Raw genomic sequence first — 17,056 nt, 5'->3', positions numbered from 1 at the left:
CTTGTCCCAGCGCCTTTAGTACATGGATTTGTCCATAGAAATGCCTGCCTTAGGTACTGAGCAGGGATCTGTGCACTGGCAAATGAAATAAGTCAAAGAGCCTTAGAATGGTTTGGGTTGCAAGGGACTTTAAAGATCATCTAGTTAGAATCATGGAATCATCAGGGCTGGAAGAGACCTTCAGGACCATCCAGTCCAAATGTCTACCCAGCACTGCCGCTGTAACCCCTAAACCACAAACCACATCACCCAGCTCCTCTTGAACACCTCCAGGGATGGTGACTCCACCACCTCCCTGGACAAGCTATTCCCAATGCCTGAGCACCTAAACAGTGAAAAAAAAAAAATCTGATCTCTAATCTGAATGTCCCCCATCTCAGTGTAAAGCCATTTCCTCTGGTCCTCTCACTGCAGGCACGGCAGAGACTGGTCCCACCTCACTGCATCCTCCTCCAAGTCAGGGACTTGTGCACAGCAATGAAGTCCCCCCTGAGCATCCTTTTCTTCAGACTAAAAGCCCCCAGCTCCCTAAACCATTCCTCAGAAGAGTTCTCTGGGAACTCTCCAGCACCTCCATGTCCTTTTTATAGGGCCCAAAACTGAATGCACCACTCAAGGTGTGGCCTCACCAATGCCAAGAACAGGGGGACAATCACTTCCCTGGTCCTGCTGGCCACACTATTCTCCATACAGAGGATTCAAATGAATCCCGGAAAATATAAATCATCACACTTAGCCCTTCATTGCTGATTAATACTATTATGTTGTTTTAATTATTGTGGTGGGTTCTTTAAGGTATTTTTGGGAGTATTTTCTAAAACATCTTCATAGGTTGGCTTGATTCAGTGTATAGACATGGATCTACTTCGGCTTCCCCAAACCAGTACTTCAGCTAGACTACAGAACTGCAACTATGCACAAGCTATCTTTCAAAATATATGTCTAAAATATGTAATACTTCAGGAGAACATTAAGGAATGATATTTGAACTCTTGAACAATTTTCCGTTCTTTGTGTGACTAGTAGAGTGCTGTCAAATTTGCATTGCAAATTCAATATGAGTAATTCGCTTTTGAATGCTGACAGAGAAAGGCTCGTGAGAGGATCCAAACAAGACTGGGGCCCATTGTACCCTGCAGTACACAAACATATGGTAAAAAATATTCAGGATGCAAATACAGGCTTAGCAAATGTGAGTTACAATTTTTTACTGTCATCTCACTATGCTTAATAGGAACTCAAGATTCTGCAATATTGCAAGACATTGCCCTGCATTTTTATTTCGAGACTTCTGCTTGTCCAGAAGATCAGATGTCTGCTTTTCTGGCTATTATTTTGTCTCTATGTCAATTGTTACCGTCAACAGTGAAAATGGTAAGTGAAGAAAATGTCCTACATGCCATTGATTGAAAGATTTTCCAATTATCTTTACTCACCAAGGCTATTTTTTGTCTGATGTTCATTCAGTTCTCATCCATGCATGTCCATAAAACTTTATTCTCATTGAAAGGAGAAGACTCACATAGAGGAATCCTAAAATAAACATTTCAGATCTGTTAGGCGAGTTTCACTGTGTGCAGATTTCACCATTCCCTCTTTTGATCCTCTCAGAGTGCAGAAATGAATGTAGAGTTTCTGGCATTTAGCAGTGGATGTCCAAATGAATTCTAATTCCTAGTGTTGTACACCTTGTATATACCATGATCATACAGGTACTGTATTTCAGCAAGCAAAACACAATCTCCATTGTCATCAAATACAGAGCAATAATCTGGGTTTTTTGTGGTGCTGAGCAGTGAATTACAAGTGGGGCTCGCAGTGCATCTCAGCTTGGGTATTGCCCAGCACACTGCTGCTCTTACCTAGAGCCCTTAAAATGTGGATCTGCCATTATTCCATTTACTATCAAACCTAATCACTTGTCTAGCTCTGAAAATTGGCCTCCTGATGTGAATGTCCCTGATTTGCTAGCAGATGTTCCCAGGCATTAATGGAAAAAAGTTGTCTTTAAATGAGACAATTTAGTCACTGCCCAGGAGTGTTGCTTGTGATTTTAAAGCACAAACCTTTTGCATTTCCCTTGAATACACCAAAATAAATGCTCCTGTTCAGGATGAAAAGATAAAGCAAGAGATTAGTTGTCTAAAAACATGACAACATAAGACCTGTTGCCCAGTGATGGCTGTTCCTGATATAAAGTTAATCCTGGTGATCTGAAATGGGGCCTGGACTAATTGAAAACATCAGAAATAACACATCTGAGATACTTGGCATTCAGCTGCCAGCTCTGCAAGCAAACACAGATGAGGGGAAACTCTTTTAATGAGTGTAGCTAATTTAAAAATTTTGTTTTAGCAATGTAGAAGTGTAAATTTGTATACTTGGTTCTTGAAGCAGCTTTTATTTCTGTATTTACAGATAATCCTGTGGGAGGTGAAAATCTGTCACCAGTTATTCCCTCAGCAACATGGATTAGGTTACAGCCCATCTCATCAGTGCCTGTCTAAGAAGGTATTTTCAGAGGAATATGAAAGAACAATTATTAATAGAACTATGAAAAAAACTGGGGCCCAGTTTGGTGGGATGTCAAGGAAAAAATCCTGGTAGGATCAAACCTTCACTGGCACCAGAAACCCTTTCCTATTAAGGACTTGGAAGGTTTCATTACATGAAAGACTTGACACCAGGTTGCTACAAAAACATACGAAGGTCATGCTGCTGGAGACCAAAATACTGAAAACCTTCCACTTTTTCCCTACAATTAAACAGCAATATAGAAAAATAGAATAAAATAAAATAATAAAATCTTTGCAAGAAGGAGCAGGAAATATATACATATATCAATGATGCCTCAGAGTGGAGAATAGCCAGACAGCTGCAGCCTTGGTGGTCCATCCAGCACATTTTGAACAGAGGAACAAACAAATTAAAAGCAAATGTGGAACAATGTCAGATTTTTGCAAAAGCAGAAAGCCAATTAGCGTTCTAGAGATTTGTGCACATATTTTACATGGCAATTTTTTGGACATAAAAATTTTAATATGCTAATAATTTCTGTATTCACAGAAAAACCATGAATTCACTACTTCTTATAGCAGTCTCTAGAAACTGTCACCTCTTAGACATTGCCAACACCATGCAAACAACTGACTTAAGCCTAAGCACTTCTGTGATAGGTTTAATCCTATCCCAGCAATCATTTCTTCATAGCTTGTGCTGATGTGGATATATTTATGTTTTTAAAGGCCTGTAACTCACAACCTCTTATGAAAGCAATGTTTTTTCCTTTCTGAACTAGTGTATTCCAAGGGAGGATTTTCCAAAAGTACCACGTAACTGAAAACATGCTCTGCTTAAGACATTTCTGTGATTGGTGCGGGTTTCCTATTGCAGTGATGCACTTTGGGGGGTTATGGTTGAGACAACTCTCTGCTGAAGTGACATGGGTTGATTCCCGGATAGGCTCACACAAAAATACCCTCTAACTTCAACCACTCCGTTCAAACCAGTGGGCTGAAAGCTCCATCTCATCCCATATGGGAAGAGACAAAGCTGCATTCCCTCTTTTCTGCCCATGGGGGCAAGAGAAAACTGAACACAGGCAAAGAGATGAAGAATGGAACAGAGGCAGAAGACTTCCTTTTCCTTCTCTCCATCCTGCCAGGTAATCTGCTAGCATTCCTAGGCTTTGAAAGTTTATCCTGAGCTCCAGCAAGGCATTCCTTAGGAAATCTGCGGAGCAGCGCTGACTTGCAGTGGTTGCCTTAAGGCAGCTGTCACTTTCAGCAGTGCTGTTGTTATTTACATTTGTCACATGCTAAGTTGATCCATTTTCCCAGCCTTTGCTTGGGAGGTCAAAGGGACAGCCTGATACGTGGAAGTTACAGTTCTGGAGTGAAAAGCCAGAGAGTAAAATTCCAGTTACATTGGTTTAACATGGAACTCACCTCCCTGCCTTAAGTAATCTATATCCCAACAACAACGACAGTGCCAACGTGCTGCACCTAGTTTACAGGACCTGTCCCGTGTCATTCCCATCCAGCAACTGAGAATTCCTGTGAAGAACAGATGTGTCATAGCCCCACAGCTCCCTGGGTCAGATTCCTTACACTTCATAGCTCTCCAGCATAGTGTTCTCAAACATCAGCCAATTCACATTAATAGAACACTTTCATGTGATCCAGGGAGAAAGGGGATCCACACACCAGCTAGGAGTGAAGGAGTGCAGAAGGTTATAAAAATCAGGGACAGAGTGGTGCATTTTCATTTTTAGTCTAGAGGAAGATTGGGTAAGTAATTTTTTATTAGTTCTTTAAATTTAAAAATGTCTAGACTCAAAACAGTTTACTAATTATGTTTTAGACATTACAAAAAGGCAAAGGGAGTGCCTGACAAGTAAAAGAATTTTCTTCTCTGTACCAGAAGAAAAGAGTTTCTGCTTTGAGGTTCTATAGTTTCATGATCTCTTGTATAACTCGTTTCACAATCCCATACCCTATATAGTACGTCTACAGGATGATGTCTTGTTTAGTCAGTATATCTCTAAGACCAAGAGACTGATCATTAAATGTGCATGTCCTAAAATAGCTGATTTAAAAACAAGTTACAACATTACAGACTGTCATAACGATTTGCAAATGCTGGAGTTGTTAAATGTGGCTCTCTTCCACTTGTTCTTTTTTTTTTTTTTGCAGAAACAGTTCTAAGGGTTTGTGTCAGAAAGGATTGCTTGTTTTTAAGTTGCCATGTAACAACAAGAATGTGTGTTTCTCATGCAGAATTTCAGGGATGAAATGAGCTGGCTGCTCACTACACAGATTATGCAGATGTTTGATGATGTTCTTAAGTGGGAACTGTCTACGATGTTTTGCCCTTTCATGCATAGCAAAGTTTGTTTCAGGCCGTAAAACACAACACTGAGCAGTTGTAGGTACAGTATTGCCTCTGGTGATCCAAAACTTACAGATCTTCAGGTAGCTGAAGTCACTTCTAGTCTTACCCACTAGGAAAACTAATTAGATCAAAATAAGATTAGCAAAAATTTGATTATGTTAGTGTTTTTAACACTGACGACATTATATTGAAATCCCTTGTCAGTGTGCCATGACCACTTCAGTTATTTCTGGATTTTATATTGAACAGGGTTTATATTATCAAAATGTTTTGGAAACTGTTTTCCAAGTTAAAAAAAATAGGTTTAGCTTCAGGCAAAACTAACAATCTCACTGACAGCAACAGGATGACAATGGCAGGCATGCTTCTATCTGTATTATGAAGCAGGTATTTCCTACAAAATCTGACCTTATCTAAAAAATAGAGTTTTGTCCTCATGATTCAGCTATTCACAATCAAGCTGCTAACTACCTAGGAGTAGACTTTTTTCCCTTTACACAGTCCAAAAGACAGGTTAGAAACCTGCTATACATGTAGGAGTTAAAAAAAAATTCCATCCCTTCATGCCAAAATGCTTTCATTATAGATTCAAAGACTAATTAAATGTTAATACATCAAATCTATAAATCTTGTTTTAAAGGGATTTTGGACAGGAAAAAGTGCTGGTAGTTGAGCAGAAAAGTCAGATGGGCCTATGGGTGGATGACCTAATCCTCATTGGCTTAGTTTTAAGTAACCTGACATCTGCATCTGCATCACATCCAGTCATTTTTCCATCTCTAAGGCAGAGTCCTGTGACAATGACAGGCTTGGTATCCTGGCCTAAGGAGATCAGTAAGCACTTTGCACATGCTCCTGAATTACCTAGTTAGTGTTTTTCATCAAGCGTTTTAACAATCTGTGGGAAGCAACCTAGTCTGGGAAGTAGCCAATCTAAGCTGATCTAAGCTACATTATAGTTGGGTTTTTATCACTAAAGTCCATAACAAGTCTGAAAAGAGTAACAATTTACCCTACTTCTATGATCTAGGCTTAAAGCTAAATGAATAGCTTAAGTGCAGTTAATTGATTCCACATTTAATTGCAGAAACTAATGGTTTGAAGAGCTGCACTGCTGACAGCCAGGATAAGAGCAGAGCCATCAGAGATTATAGTTTTTATTTTTCTTGACATAATCCTTTTTAAGTACTGTGTTCTAAAAATCACATGGTGAAACAAAGTTTGATTTAAGTTTTGTATGTTTGCATTAGAAGCTCTTTAATGCAGGATCCTATGAAAATACAGCAGTTGGTCAAGATCCATACACAGAATATACAAGCCTCAGCAAGCTTGACAAAATACTGAACTATATATTCTTGCCAAGTTAAATTTGTCATTAAATGCTAGTTAGAACTTGACAGACTCATTTACTTCCCTGGTTTCCCAGCAAGCATAAGATCCAGCCAGCATTCTTTTTTCTTGGTCAAACCCAAGGTTCCGCCAGCTTTGAGTCCTTGCAAATGGATTCGGATATTTATATTTATTTGCTTTATGTGTAAACAGTAGTGTGCTGCAGGGAGTTTTGTAGGACTTTAATGGGTCTGTGCATAAATAAAAGGTAAGAATGATTTATTTTATTATCTAGATGAAATCTGCTTTTCTGAGTATAAGTAATCAGAGAAGATTTGCTGGTTCATGGCAACCTGACTGGGTGAAAAGAGGTTTTCTCGCTACCAAAACATAATGTGATTAATGCTGTGCTAATATTTTTGTTTTGATATGAGCAGCTGCTATATTTTCTACAGGAATATTTTAGAAGGGAACATGACCAGTATAATTGTGAGTAAGAAAGTAGGATGATGAGATAATCTCCCTAGAAACAATGAAATAAACCAGAAAACTTCATCAGTGGACCAACACTATAGATGTTTCTGCAGAATAGATCTGAGGAACTGACCAACTTAGACAAAGGAATTCTTTGGTAAATATGATTTCAGAACATTATGTCCCATTCCCAAAATGTGTCTCCTCCAGCAGACCTGTAAAAAATATACCTCTTTTGGGGAGATATTAAAATAGGGAAGGATTTGTTCCTCAGCTCTGTTTTCTGTGATTCTGTGAAGTGTCAGCCAAACAGCACCATTTCTGTGCACTGAAGGTTCACTGTCAGATTTTCACAAACCCTCCAAAAGAGGCAGAGAGGATCCTTTTAGATCTTCTGAAGCACAAACAGTTTTTATGTTGACAAACTGACATCATGAGCAAGTCCTGGTTGAAGCCAGAAACACAAAGATTGCTCCAGTAAGGGAAGGGGGAAAAAAAGTATGAAGAAGCTGTTCATGAATATCAAAATCCCAGTTTTTACAGCACAGCTTAATAAATCTGCAGGTTTTGACCTCATCTGCCTACATTTTAATGTGCTCTGTTTTGTTTTTAGCATGAATTCTCCAGCACTTCAGGGGATGTATGTGCTCCATTATGCAAAGCTGTCAGTTCTAATACAACTGTGATTTGAGCTATTGCCTACATTTCTGTACATGTGTCTGTGTTTTATAGCTACAGCATATCGATACCATTGAAACTACAGTAATTACTAGTATTTGCTGGGATAAGTTGCATGCCTACTTTTTACACTGCCTGTTACTCACAGTTTCCATCCAACTTGCAACTGTAAAATGAAAATTACACTTAACCACTTTCTTGATGAGAAAGACCTGATTTTACCCACACATTTGGAGCATTGCACATTTTTATTGAACCCATATGAAAATCTCTTCATGATACAAGGGGCAGGAGGTTTAAATTCATGGTCTACATAAAGTGTGTGTGGGGTTCAGTTTCTGTGGTAGGCTCTTAAATCATTGCAATGCTCACACCAAGGGGTGAAATGTGTAAGGATCACTGACCATGGAAATATCCTTGCATTCTAATAAACGAGTCTTAACATTTCTTAATTGTCGTATGTGCAATATTTAGTTCCTGCATGAAGACTCACCAGCCCAAAACAAATATTTCAGTCATGGCACTAATAAATCATTTCTACTGGTAAAAAGTTCAAGAGTTTTGGAAATTATGCTTAAGCCTTTTGCACTAATATATCTCATAATATGATTTTGTGGCAAGTTCTGTTCTTACATATGAAGTTTAAAGAAGCTTGAGTCAATCTATGGGTTATCACATTTCAGAGAAAAGTATTACTCGTTTCTAGATGCACAGGAGTTCACCAATTAATCCTTAAGAGTTTACTCGTACAAGAAGATTCACATTGGGTAGAAGAAGAAACCAATCTTTATCCACATGAACCTTAAGTGGGACAAACAATTGTAGGCCTTATTTTGTGCTCATTCCACTGACTTGAAATAAGGTTAAAATCCACTTTTTACTAGTGACTGGTATTTAGTTGCCTACATGCTGTCATGGTTTCCTGTTTAAAGTAGAAATTTTATATATTCAGTGTTACAATCCCTGCTTAAAAGTGCCAGTGTAGTGCATAATTATGTATAACAACTGGTTTGTGAGTCTGGTTTCCAGGGAACCCTCCCCAAACCAAAACCGAGATTGAGTTAAGGTACTGTAAAGCCTGCAACTAACATATTCCTTAATGATGATGAAATGCCGATGAAAAAGTACACCTGTAAATTAAGAGTGAACTTCTGAAACTGGATATTGTTCATATTAGTGGAAAGTGAGAACATGAATATAAATAGTGGAGACCCAGCTGGAGAAGGCAATAAGTTATAAGAGTTTAAATCTGTCATTAGGTGAAGCTGATTAGGTTTAGGTCTGTCAGAAGGATGAAGAGTTGTGCCATCTGTAACAACAGTGAGCAGCTTAAGTAACTTTATCTCTACCAACCACCAGGGATCACTAGGACCACTTCCCACCAGCACAGCATTAGATCATCTTCTAAAAAAGCCACTGCCACAAAGGCAAACATTAAACTCAGTCTAGAGGGGAGTAAATCAGTTCAGGCACCATTTGTTGTCACCAGGTCATCATAAATACCTGAAGGACTGGCTTTAACTGACTTCTCTCAACCTTGTTTTGCAATCCTGCTTAGTTGAATCAAAGGAATCAGGGAGAAAATAGGCTTATAATTTACATTCAGCTTAAATATTAATTCATTACATTAGTTTTAAACATTGAAACAGGTATGAAACTATGGTAATGTCAGTAAGGAAGCATTCTCATTACTACACAATTATTATCCTTTGGAAAAAAAGCACATAAAATTATTTTCACCTTACTGTTGTTTTGTTGGGGGTTTTTTTATGATATCTTTGAGGATACCTCTGTGATGTTACTCTGCACAAAACTGTTCTTGGCTGACCTTACAAATAAACCTGAGGAAGCATTTTGGTCCTGATTAGCCTTGAAATGTGATGGAGTCTTTTTGTTCAGGGCTAGATCAGTGCAACATGCTTAGAAAAGTCCATAATCCAGGCCGTATTTCACGTAAAATATAATCTGTTCTTTTAGAACAGCGATGCCAAATCAAACCAGTAATCATCTTCATTCTGTATTGTTATTTTGAGGGCTGAACACCAGCTGTACTTACCTGCTTAGCCTAGGATTACACAACATTTTAATGGCCTGATCACTCAACTCCCCTGTGCTTCAATTTCTGCTTTTCTAAAATGTCAGCAGCATTCTCCTGCTTTGTGATTCAGTGGGGAACTTGTACAAGTAATCCAACTAAATGCTTACAGTACATCTAAGTGTTGTGCTTACTTTATATAATACTTATTATAAAAAATAATTTTCAAGCTGCAGAAGACTGAAGAAACTCAACAAATTTAGTTTCAAAGTAAATACTTTCTCAGCCAAACATGGGAATCTTTGGAAACAAGGATTCATGCCTTTATGAGCACTACAGTTTCAGAGGTCAGTGACTCAGTTCCCAGAGTTAGTCCTGCAAAAACCTAATATACTTGCTTGGCTAGAATCTGAAATCTAACCCCTGTCTGGCTGTTAACATGTTGTCTTGATGTGCAGCTCTCCTGAGAGATTTATTTTCACAGCCTGCTCTCACTACTGATAAAACACAATATTTCTGGAGTTAGAGTATTGATCACTGCTCGATATACAGTAGCTGAGTTTATTACCATCTAATTTATTCTCACCCATTGATCAAACAACTATCATGAAATTACAGAAAACAGCCTCAGGCTAAATGGCCTCTAACTGAGGATGAAGGATATAATCTGCATAAGACATCTGCATTGATATATAAGTAATATGTAATATATGCATGGGTATATATGTGTGACTGCGTGGTACATGGTTATGTACCTGTGTTGTGTCAGCAGACAGAAAACCCATAAACATCCTCCCCTCAGCCCAAGGAGAGTCTCTGAGTGCTGGAGGCTTTCCAGGAGCCCGAGAACAAGTCCTCCTCTCCTGGAATATATGTGTGGGCATGGGAGGGTGTGTTAGCACAAAGCCCAGAAAGCAGCTGCAACCTGCCAACTCTGACATGTCAACACACACCTCAGGCCAGGAAAGTGGGAGATGAAACACCACTGCCATGCACAGTTAGGGAGAGACAGTTGCTGACAGCTGGTTCAGACCCCACAGCTAAAGCAGAACAAACAGGAAGGAGCCCCTTCCCCCCAAGCAGCTTTAGATCTGCCTCTTCCCTGCCATTCCCATCAGCTCTCAGAAAACCAGACCTTGTGGCAACTCTGCTCTCCCTTGTATTTCCACTGAATCTCCTGGATAAAGGGAGGAGAAAAAGAGGAATGCACAAACAGAAGAAACAGGTAAACTCAGAGGGGAAAGCAAGAAAAATAGTTTGAAGGAAGAAGGACCTGAAAAGAGGCAAGAAATAATTCATGTTGCGATGCATTCTTCCCAGGCCCTACATGTGCCTCTAGACACGTTAAGCCAACTGATGCCCACCCTGTTTCCTCCTCTGTCTCACATAACATGGATTTTTGTCTCTCTGAGTTGTGTCCCACCATTCCCAGTGCTGAGACGGGACACCAGAGCAGGCAGACCAGCTGGAGGAGCAGAGAGCATCTTCTGAAAATCCACCCCTCACATCAGACCTCCTACCACTGCTTCCAGAATTTATCCCCGAGTCAGAGTTATGTTCTTCCTGCCTCAGCTGTGAGATTTAGGATCAGGAATTCCTCACTTTGAGGGAATGACTGTTTGCATTTAGAGTGTGAAAACACATGTAAACTTTGTCAAGTTGGCTATGGACCTGAATTATACAGTCATACGTGTCTCATAATACAAGCATGGGGGAGATACTGTTCATAAATCATCATCAGCTGTTTATAAAAGGCCAGCAGTAATAATAAGGAAACATTTTGCAGTCCTGCACAATGATAGGCACAGATTGACCAGGTGAGCTATGTAGGTCAGCCTCCCTGATAGCTCCCGAGGCCTATTAACTGGTTGTGGTGTTCAGAACTTTAACAGGAGTCTGTATCCAGCTCTCCAGAGTTGGAATGTGCATGTGGACATGGGGAGAGGGCCACTGCCACTGCACAGAGCTCTGTGTTTCATCTGAATCCACAGCCTCCCCACTGACTGAAGCGCTGCATATGGAATCTGGTGAAAAACTGCTGGTATAAATGTGGTTTGGAAAGGGAAATGTTCCAGTACTTGGATATTCCTATTTGGATCATATATATTTTATGAAAAACTTTTGGCATCACTTTTAAGGACTAAGCTCTATGCAGTACTTTGACATCTGCAACCAGTGCAGCAGAAGGGAATGTACGTGACCTGAAAACATTTAACGCTCAACACACCAGGGAAAGATTCTTGAGATCCACAGACGTAGGCATTGAGCACCATTTTACACACCCTGAGGTGGTCATGACCCCCTCATGGGACTGGCAGATAAAACACAAAATTTATCTGAGATTCGTCTTCCAGAGAGGCAGTTAAGTAGGATACAACAGAATTACACTTAAGATTCCCATAATCACTTTTATTTATTATTGTTTGAAACTATATAGTATTAGGAAAGTTCTGTTAAGAGCTGAAATGACAGACTTTCCTTTTTAAGCTGGGAAAATATTACTAGATAGAAAGTAAAACAAAATTGTTTAGCACCCCCGTGGTTCCTTAGGAAGGGCACCTCCTCATGGAGGTTCCAGTAACATTAACTCACATTCCAGCATAGTCTGGTAACTGGAGCACGCTGAAGAAGCCACTGCTGACATCCTAGCTCTGCCACTTGGTGAGCTTTTTAACCTTAGGCAAATCCATTAATCTCCAAAGAAATATGTGTCTTCTTCTGCACTTTTTGTGCCGTAAAACATAACTTAAACATCTGAAGGATGCAGGAGTGCCCTGAAGTGCCACATGGGGCTCATTAGAAGCAATGGAATTATGCCATCAACTGGATTTTTCCAGGCCAGGTTGTCAGCCTGACTGAAAATTAGCCAGAAATGGGAAGAATAATTTTTAACTTTCATTATCTGTCTTTTAAAACATGCTTTAGTCTCTTAGTGCCAGGTACTCAGTGTCCCTGTTTCTTTTCTGTCACACTTGTACATTAAGTGGGACACATCAGCCAAGGCTGGGCTGCATCCTCTGCTGTCCTGTAAATCTGAGTCCTACATGGGCTCAGTGATGTGATCCCCACAGGCACTTTCTGGTATTCTTGGGGGAAGGGCATGAAAATACTATTTCACAATTCTCACAAAAATCCAGCTCAGCTTTCTGTTGCCAAGCGACATCACGGTTTTACAGCAGATCCAGCTGCTGATGTTACTAAGCAACATCTTTCCCATCAAGTTGTGCACTTGAAAAGCATTACTTGTTTATTAATTCTATCATGGGTTATGGTTTCCCCCCAGATCTTGGTATTTGCTCTTGTAGGATTTGTGAGAAAGCAAAAGCCGAAGGACAGTCATAGGTCAGTCATTCTTGCAGATCTCTGTGATATTGCTGGAATATGCAGAAATTAAGAATGGTTTTGCACTATTATATCAAGATCAGAGTAAGATTGTGAACACCTCCCCTTTTTTCTCTTTCCTATGGGAAAAGCTGGTGTGTAATAGTGTGCTCAGTGCTTAGCAGAGCTTTGAAATGCTTTATACGTAGTATCAATCGTGAAAGTAAGGAACACAAAACATTTTGTCTTATTTTGGTGGTATTTGTACCATAAAGTAAAATGACCTCAAACTAAATTGTCTTATATAAATACCTAAGGTAGCATGTCACCAATATACAAGAACCTAACATACCTGTGTGGTGAGTGGTTGGTAAGTGTACCCAATACTGTACATACTGGGATTAAATTTGATCACTCATGGCAAATTATTTGGATCTTACTGAAATACCTTATTAACCCACTACATAGCTTACCTTTAAGTCTGAGCTGTATCTTCCCCTAGTTTGAGTCTTCCAGTCCTCCTGGGTTAAATTCTGTTCTGATCAAGAAAAGACAATCTCTCCCTGGATGAGCATGAAGAGTGGATGAGGGAACCACAGGGGAAATTCCAGCAAACAACAGCAAAGTGGCCCGATGTGAGTATTTCTTCTCCCACCAGTTCCATCATAAAATCAAAGAGAATAAATAAAAACATCAGAGCATGTGGAATTCTCTCCGAGCTGGTGGTTTACGCTTCATACTGGAACATAGCAGGAGATCAGCATCTGCAAAGGTGGGAACAGCTTGGGATAGCCGGGACAGGACCTGAGTGAATCCTAATTTAGACACAAGAGTGGGGCAGAAAACTGACCCAAAGGTACAATGCCAGTGTTGTCAGTCAGTGTCGTTGTAGGCCCAGAGATCAGAGCACAGGGTGGCTGTGTTGGTGTGTGTCACTGCCCTCATTTCACAGGGCTCATGCTTCTGGCACCGGTGCAGGAGTTGCCTGTGTGGCTTTGCAAACCTTACACAACTTAGCCAAACAGAGGGATTCTGCTTTGCACGTGTGTTGATAAAAGTGCACAATCAGAAATCATGGTCTACTGATTACTGAAGGTCGTTTCCCCCAAAGTTTCTGCCAGACAATTGTTTTGCAAGGCAGCTTCTTCACTTTCACTTTGTGGCATTTTCTGGCCTTAGCTTAGAAATGGAATAGCCCCAAATGTGAGTTCAGTTTGCTTTTATGAGGAAATAATGCAGCTACCAGAAGTGAGGATGTATTACCAGGCTTGTGTTTTCCTGAGCTCCCACAGGATCCCTGCTCTTAAATTCATGGCAGAAAGCCTAAACAAAAAATATTGCATAGTTTGTTGTATATAAAACAATCAATTGTGCAATGCCCCTGCTTTGTTTTCTAAGGAAGAACACACTAAAAGTTTGAATTGATGAACTTCACATTTACTGGATTTTGAATTGGGCTGGAGAGACCAGAGAATGCTGGATCACCAACTTCATAAAAAAAAAAAAAATATTTAAAAGGCAGGGCTATTCATGTAGCTCTTGATCTTGCAACTGTGCATTTCAGCTCTTCACAGGCTTTATGTTTCCAAGTCAGGAGTTTGTAGACCAAGACTTTGTGGAAAAAAAGTCAGCAGACAACATGTGGCTGCCCTATGAAATCCTGCCTTTTATTCATGTCAGATATGACTTTTCCATGCTGGATTCAGCAATGCTGCCTCACACTCTTCGAGGTGCAATAAACCCACAGTGGACCATTTCCTTGGTTTGTGGCACCAGAAAGCACCACTGGTGTTTACAGAAACTCATTAATCCCTTGGCGTTTATGATAAATACTCTGTCTTTGGTTACCAGCTGTGTTTCTCAGCACCCCTTTGTGGAAGCATTGCTGGAATGGACAATCAGAGTTAATAATAACAATTAGCTCGCCCATAAACCAGTACTTCTTGCAACATCACATTTCAAAGCGTTTTTGTCACGTCTCCACCCTTCAGGATGATTAAATGGGAAATTATTTCACCATAACCTGAACAGGCACATCAACATTTGGTAGCAGGTATTTCTGACAGCTTTCAAGGGCAATACGAGAAAATGAAAAATGAGCTTAAACACATAAACAAACCTGAAAACAAAATGCAGAATAGATATTCCCCCCAATACCAATTTTCCCTTGAAAACAACACACGCATAATTCCAGTATATTATTGACACAGTTTCACTGAAAAAATTCTGCAGTGCAAGAAGTACTGCTTATACCACAAGCCAAGAAACGGTAGAAGTGAAATATGTTTGACCCAAAACTGATGTTCTCTGGGGTTGCTTTTGTGAAAAACATTAGCACTGGATTTACGGCATGCAGAGAGCCTCAGCAGCCTGGCAGGAGCAGGGGGAGGCCGGGCCGAGGAGGTGTAACTTGTTTTCTTTCTCGCCTGGGGTGGAGGCAAGTTGGTTGTTGAGCAGGTTATGAAGGTGGGTCTCGGAGAGAAAGCCTACATTTCATGAGTCTGAGGAGAAGTAGGAGGAAAATCAGGCGAAAACTGGTGAGGTGAAGATGGAAGGAATGGTTTGAAGGCACGCTCTAAAAGCGTCGGTGAAGCCAAAGGTGCCAGATAAATCCTGGAATGTAAGTGCAACATTAAACATCCTCTTGTTTGCTTTCAGGAAAGCAGTTGTTCAGCTCAAAAGTCTCTGCAGGCTGAACAAACCAATTTGGTACCATTGAGCTGTTTTCAAAATATGTAGTGTTCAAATAATTTCAATAATGACATGTAAATTGTGAGAGATACTATAGAAGGTGATGAAGATTATCTTTTGGTTAACCTATGTTTATTTAATGGATGGATTTTTAGCATGTTTGTAATGTTGATTTGAAATTCTATACATATGATAAAGCACTTGTAGTTTGCAACCTAAGTAATGCTCGTGCATTGAATGATTTAAAAATAATGTATGTAAAAAGGATTACAGTAACACTGTAATCTAAAAAATTACCTTAGCACTCTGCAATGTAATGCACAATTTATTATTATTATCACTTGTTTCATTATTGGAGAATCTGCAACGTCTTTATTTCCTATTTATGACATTTATCTTCATTATTAAGCAGATGGTAATGTGAGAATTGTGTGAAAATTGGGAAATTTCATGCTCTAGGGAAAGAAAAGAGTGGGTAGACAATATGATACGATGTGTTAGTGGAGATTTTCAACAGCTGGCACTTCTGCTGTGCTCTTGTCATTTTCTACTCTGATTCCTGTGCATTTTAATAAAAAGCTGTAAATAAAGCATTGTTATCTTTCAACTCAATATTAGAACTTTGGCCTCTATCAGCAGTTGCTGTCCTTAACAGTCAGTATGGCTGAGCTGGTGCAGAAATGTTGATGGTATATTATGCACCAGAGTGAATATACTCTAAAATAAATAGGACAACATTATGACATACATTGGCTAATCTATTTAAGAACTTGATAAGCAAAATTTGCATTTTACACAATTACGTACAAGACCCCACCCCAATTAACTGAACAACTGCATGGGGATCTGGGAGAGTTTCATTCATTCATTCCCCCGTTTATGTTATTACTGCAAGTGCTTGTGAGGGGACACTTTAGAGAGCTCTAACTCTCTAGGTATTTTCACATGATGTCTGTAGGGACAGAAAAAGATTTGGGAAGAGAAAAGCTCAGCAGGTCAGGGGAACAGAAATGCCACTATATTCACTCTTAAAGAATTGTGCTGGCTGCTGACGGAAGCATATCTCTATAGTGGAGTTATTCTTTCCCTCCTATGCATTTAAACCTTACTCAGCAGCTCTAACAGTGTGAGAATGTTTTATTATATCAATACATACTTAAAATATTGTAATCTTAATGTGTTGTCTTGGAACACTTCACTGGGCTGAGCCTGGAAAGATTTGTGTGTGTGCATTTATCCATGATGGAGTACTTCATACTTGGGGAACAGTGATTTTGAAAATGTTACATCCAGTCTTCAGCATAGCTCAGAACTGTTTTAAAACAGGACAGGACTTGGCAGCAACCCCAGCAGATAAAACCTCACGTTGCTAATTAATCACTGAAAGTGCAATCCTGGTCCCAGTGATTTCAACAGCAGCAAGTTCAAGCACTGCTGTATCCCCTGCAGACAATCAAGTTTAAACAGAACAAAGCTTAGGGGCACAACACCAAACTTCTCTCTGTCTCTCCAAGCCTCCTGTGAAGTAAAATAATATTTCAAGTTAAAAAATGTACTGTAGTAATAAGTAACAACATTCCTTAAAAGCTTGTATGGTTTCTTTGGCGTTTAAAGTGCAATCTCTCTTTTACAGAC

General features: G+C 39.7%; 1 protein-coding gene across 12 annotated transcripts in view; it reads left to right on the top strand.

The window, feature by feature from the left end:
• The first annotated feature begins 3,858 nt into the window (after window positions 1–3,858).
• TACC2 (transforming acidic coiled-coil containing protein 2) overlaps window positions 3,859–17,056 on the top strand; it is a 129,743-nt gene continuing 116,545 nt past the window's right edge. For 4 of the 12 annotated variants that reach the window (XM_048311639.1, XM_048311643.1, XM_048311636.1 and 1 more), the window contains exon 1: window positions 15,226–15,350. The gene's annotated coding sequence lies outside the window, so the exon portion shown is untranslated. Of the gene's footprint in view, window positions 4,290–15,194; window positions 15,351–17,056 lie in introns of those variants that run through there. The other 8 variants (XM_048311644.1, XM_048311641.1, XM_048311640.1 and 5 more) reach the window with 6 other exon arrangements.

This window comes from Corvus hawaiiensis, chromosome 8 (genome assembly GCF_020740725.1).
Source record: "Corvus hawaiiensis isolate bCorHaw1 chromosome 8, bCorHaw1.pri.cur, whole genome shotgun sequence".
Lineage (NCBI taxonomy): Eukaryota > Metazoa > Chordata > Aves > Passeriformes > Corvidae > Corvus > Corvus hawaiiensis.
This window is presented reverse-complemented; position numbering and strand designations above follow the sequence as displayed.